We start from the raw sequence: 5,000 nt of genomic DNA on the forward strand, positions 1-5,000 counted from the left end.
ACACTGTCATCGGCTTCTGGAGGGTGCTGAGCCCTGCTGCACACCAAGTCTGACCCAGGTTTCAGCTCATCCACCCCGCAGGGACCTAAACACACACTGCCATCAGCTTCTGAGTGGTAATGGGCCCTGCTGCAGACCAGGTCCGACCCAGGTTTCAGCTCCTCCACCCCGCCATCACCAGCTGGAGGCTGGCTGCTGCTCCTGCACCCTGCCATCAGCTGCTGGAGGCTTCTGTTCCTCCACCCCGCCATCAGCAGCTGGAGGCTGGCTGCTGGAGGCTGGCTGCTGCTCCTCCACCCCGCCATCACCAGCTGGAGGCTGGTTGCAGCTCCTGCACCCCGCCATCAGCTGCTGGAGGCTGCCTGCAGCCCCTGCACCCCGCCATCAGCTGCTGGAGGCTGGCTGCAGCTCCTGCACACCGCCATCAGCTGCTGGAGGCTGCCTGCAGCTCCTGCACCCCGCCATCAGCTGCTGGAGGCTGGCTGCTGCTCCTGCACCCCGCCAGCAGCTGCTGGAGGCTGGCTGCTGCTCCTCCACCCAACCATCAGCTGCTGGACGCTGGCTGCTGCTCCTGCACCCCGCCATCAGCTGCTGGAGGCTGGCTGCTGCTCCTCCACCACCCAACCATCAGCTGCTGGACGCTGGCTGCAGCTCCTCCACCCCGCCATCAGCTGCTGGTGGCTGGCTGCAGCTCCTTCACCCCGCCATCAGCTGCTGGTGGCTGGCTGCAGCTCCTTCACCCCGCCATCACCAGCTGGAGGCTGGCTGCTGCTCCTGCACCCCGCCATCAGCTGCTGGAGGCTGCCTGCAGCTCCTGCGCCCCGCCATCAGCTGCTGGAGGCTGGCTGCTGCTCCTGCACCCTGCCATCAGCTGTTCGAGGCTGGCTGCAGCTCCTCCACCCCACCATCACCAGCTGGAGGCTGGTTGCAGCTCCTGCACCCCGTCATCAGCAGCTGGAGGCTGCCTGCTGCTCCTGCACCCCGCCATCAGCTGCTGGAGGCTGCCTGCAGCTCCTGCACCCCGCCATCATTTGCTGGAGGCTGGCTGCAGCTCCTGCAACCCGCCATCAGCTGCTGGAGGCTGGCTGCTGCCCTCCACCCCACCATGACCTGCTGGAGGCTGGCTGCAGCTCCTTCACACCGCCATCAGCTGATGGATGCTGGCTGAACGCTGGAGGCTGGCTGCTGCTCCCACACACCGCCATCAGCTCCTGGAGGCTGGCTGGCTGCTGGAGGCTGTCTGCTGCTGCTCCTCCACCCCGCCATCACCAGCTGGAGGCTGGCTGCTGGAGGCTGGCTGCAGCTCCTGCACCCCACCATCAGCTGCTGGAGGCTGGCTTCTGCTCCTCCACCCCGCCATCAGCTGCTGGGGGCTGGCTGCTGGAGGCTGGCTGCAGCTCCTCCACCCCGCCATCACCAGCTGGAGGCTGGTTGCAGCTCCTGCACCCCGCCATCAGCTGCTGGAGGCTGCCTGCTGCTCCTGCACCCCGCCATCAGCTGCTGGAGGCTGCCTGCACCTCCTGCACCCCGCCATCAGCTGCTGGAGGCTGGCTTCTGCTCCTCCACCCCGCCATCAGCTGATGGAGGCTGCCTGCTTCTCCACCCCGCCATCACTAGCTGGAGGCTGGCTGCTGGAGGCTGGCTGCAGCTCCTCCACCCCGCCATCAGCTGCTGGAGGCTGCCTGCAGCTCCTGCACCCCGCCATCACCAGCTGGAGGCTGGCTTCTGCTCCTCCACCCCGCCATCAGCTGATGGAGGCTGCCTGCTTCTCCACCCCGCCATCACTAGCTGGAGGCTGGCTGCTGGAGGCTGGCTGCAGCTCCTCCACCCCGCCATCAGCTGCTGGAGGCTGGCTGCTGCTCCTGCACCCCGCCATCAGCTGCTGGAGGCTGGCTGCTGCTCCTCCACCCAACCATCAGCTGCTGGACGCTGGCTGCAGCTCCTCCACCCCACCATCAGCTGCTGGACGCTGGCTGCAGCTCCTCCACCCCGCCATCAGCTGCTGGAGGCTGCCTGCAGCTCCTGCACCCCGCCATCAGCTGCTGGAGGCTGCCTGCAGCTCCTGCACCCCGCCATCAGCTGCTGGTGGCTGGCTGCAGCTCCTTCACCCCGCCATCACCAGCTGGAGGCTGGCTGCTGCTCCTGCACCCCGCCATCAGCTGCTGGAGGCTGCCTGCAGCTCCTGCGCCCCGCCATCAGCTGCTGGAGGCTGGCTGCTGCTCCTGCACCCTGCCATCAGCTGTTCGAGGCTGGCTGCAGCTCCTCCACCCCACCATCACCAGCTGGAGGCTGGTTGCAGCTCCTGCACCCCGTCATCAGCAGCTGGAGGCTGCCTGCTGCTCCTGCACCCCGCCATCAGCTGCTGGAGGCTGCCTGCAGCTCCTGCACCCCGCCATCATTTGCTGGAGGCTGGCTGCAGCTCCTGCAACCCGCCATCAGCTGCTGGAGGCTGGCTGCTGCTCCTCCACCCCACCATGACCTGCTGGAGGCTGGCTGCAGCTCCTTCACACCGCCATCAGCTGATGGATGCTGGCTGAACGCTGGAGGCTGGCTGCTGCTCCCACACACCGCCATCAGCTCCTGGAGGCTGGCTGGCTGCTGGAGGCTGTCTGCTGCTGCTCCTCCACCCCGCCATCACCAGCTGGAGGCTGGCTGCTGGAGGCTGGCTGCAGCTCCTGCACCCCACCATCAGCTGCTGGAGGCTGGCTTCTGCTCCTCCACCCCGCCATCAGCTGCTGGGGGCTGGCTGCTGGAGGCTGGCTGCAGCTCCTCCACCCCGCCATCACCAGCTGGAGGCTGGTTGCAGCTCCTGCACCCCGCCATCAGCTGCTGGAGGCTGCCTGCTGCTCCTGCACCCCGCCATCAGCTGCTGGAGGCTGCCTGCACCTCCTGCACCCCGCCATCAGCTGCTGGAGGCTGGCTTCTGCTCCTCCACCCCGCCATCAGCTGATGGAGGCTGCCTGCTTCTCCACCCCGCCATCACTAGCTGGAGGCTGGCTGCTGGAGGCTGGCTGCAGCTCCTCCACCCCGCCATCAGCTGCTGGAGGCTGCCTGCAGCTCCTGCACCCCGCCATCACCAGCTGGAGGCTGGCTTCTGCTCCTCCACCCCGCCATCAGCTGATGGAGGCTGCCTGCTTCTCCACCCCGCCATCACTAGCTGGAGGCTGGCTGCTGGAGGCTGGCTGCAGCTCCTCCACCCCGCCATCAGCTGCTGGAGGCTGGCTGCTGCTCCTGCACCCCGCCATCAGCTGCTGGAGGCTGGCTGCTGCTCCTCCACCCAACCATCAGCTGCTGGACGCTGGCTGCAGCTCCTCCACCCCACCATCAGCTGCTGGACGCTGGCTGCAGCTCCTCCACCCCGCCATCAGCTGCTGGAGGCTGCCTGCAGCTCCTGCACCCCGCCATCAGCTGCTGGAGGCTGCCTGCAGCTCCTGCACCCCGCCATCACCAGCTGGAGGCTGGCTTCTGCTCCTCCACCCCGCCATCAGCTGATGGAGGCTGCCTGCTTCTCCACCCCGCCATCACTAGCTGGAGGCTGGCTGCTGGAGGCTGGCTGCTGCTCCTCCACCCAACCATCAGCTGCTGGACGCTGGCTGCAGCTCCTCCACCCCACCATCAGCTGCTGGACGCTGGCTGCAGCTCCTGCACCCCGCCATCAGCTGCTGGAGGCTGGCTTCTGCTCCTCCACCCCGCCATCAGCTGCTGGAGGCTGCCTGCTGCTCCTGCACCCCGCCATCAGCTGCTGGAGGCTGGCTGCTGCTCCTGCACCCCGCCATCAGCTGCTGGAGGCTGGCTGCTGGAGGCTGGCTGCAGCTCCTCCACCCCACCATCAGCTGCTGGACGCTGGCTGCAGCTCCTCCACCCCACCATCAGCTGCTGGACGCTGGCTGCAGCTCCTGCACCCCGCCATCAGCTGCTGGAGGCTGGCTTCTGCTCCTCCACCCCGCCATCAGCTGACGGAGGCTGCCTGCTTCTCCACCCCGCCATCACTAGCTGGAGGCTGGCTGCTGGAGGCTGGCTGCAGCTCCTCCACCCCACCATCAGCTGCTGGACGCTGGCTGCAGCTCCTGCACCCCGCCATCAGCTGCTGGAGGCTGGCTTCTGCTCCTCCACCCCGCCATCAGCTGACGGAGGCTGCCTGCTTCTCCACCCCGCCATCACTAGCTGGAGGCTGGCTGCTGGAGGCTGGCTGCAGCTCCTCCACCCCGCCATCAGCTGCTGGAGGCTGGCTGCTGCTCCTGCACCCCGCCATCAGCTGCTGGACGCTGGCTGCAGCTCCTCCACCCCGCCATCACCAGCTGGAGGCTGCCTGCTGCTCTTCCACCCCGCCATCAGCTGATGGACGCTGGCTGCAGCTCCTCCACCCCGCCATCAGCTGCTGGAGGCTGGCTGGCCGCTGGAGGCTGGCTGCTGCTCCCACACACCGCCATCAGCTGCTGGAGGCTGGCTGGCTGCTGGAGGCTGGCTGCTGCTGCTCCTCCTCCCCGCCATCACCAGCTGGAGGCTGGCTGCTGCTCCTACACCCCGCCATCAGCTGATGGAGGCTGCCTGCTCCTCCGCCCCGCCATCACCAGCTGGAGGCTGGCTGCTGGAGGCTGGCTGCAGCTCCTTCACCCCGCCATCACCAGCTGGAGGCTGGCTTCTGCTCCTGCACCCCGCCATCAGCTGCTGGAGGCTGGCTTCTGCTCCTCCACCCCGCCACCAGCTGCTGGAGGCTGGCTGCTGCTCCTGCACCCCGCCAGCAGCTGCTGGAGGCTGGCTGCTGCTCCTCCACCACCCAACCATCAGCTGCTGGACGCTGGCTGCAGCTCCTCCACCCCGCCATCAGCTGCTGGTGGCTGGCTGCTGCTCCTGCACCCCGCCATCAGCTGCTGGTGGCTGGCTGCAGCTCCTTCACCCCGCCATCACCAGCTGGAGGCTGGCTGCTGCTCCTGCACCCCGCCATCAGCTGCTGGAGGCTGGCTGCAGCTCCTCCACCCCACCATCAGCCGTTGGAGGCT

The 5,000-nt window shown here is 67.9% G+C and overlaps 2 protein-coding genes across 2 annotated transcripts in view; one reads left to right on the forward strand and one right to left on the reverse strand.

Annotated features, from left to right (window-relative positions):
* Positions 1-5,000, reverse strand: part of LOC139064811 (uncharacterized) — a 7,265-nt gene that overhangs the window by 2,212 nt on the left and 53 nt on the right. The gene's annotated exons all lie outside the window — the stretch shown is intronic.
* LOC139064812 (uncharacterized) overlaps positions 1-5,000 on the forward strand; it is a 7,273-nt gene that overhangs the window by 1,378 nt on the left and 895 nt on the right. The gene's annotated exons all lie outside the window — the stretch shown is intronic.

This window comes from Nothobranchius furzeri, unplaced genomic scaffold (assembly GCF_043380555.1).
Source record: "Nothobranchius furzeri strain GRZ-AD unplaced genomic scaffold, NfurGRZ-RIMD1 Scf053, whole genome shotgun sequence".
NCBI lineage: Eukaryota > Metazoa > Chordata > Actinopteri > Cyprinodontiformes > Nothobranchiidae > Nothobranchius > Nothobranchius furzeri.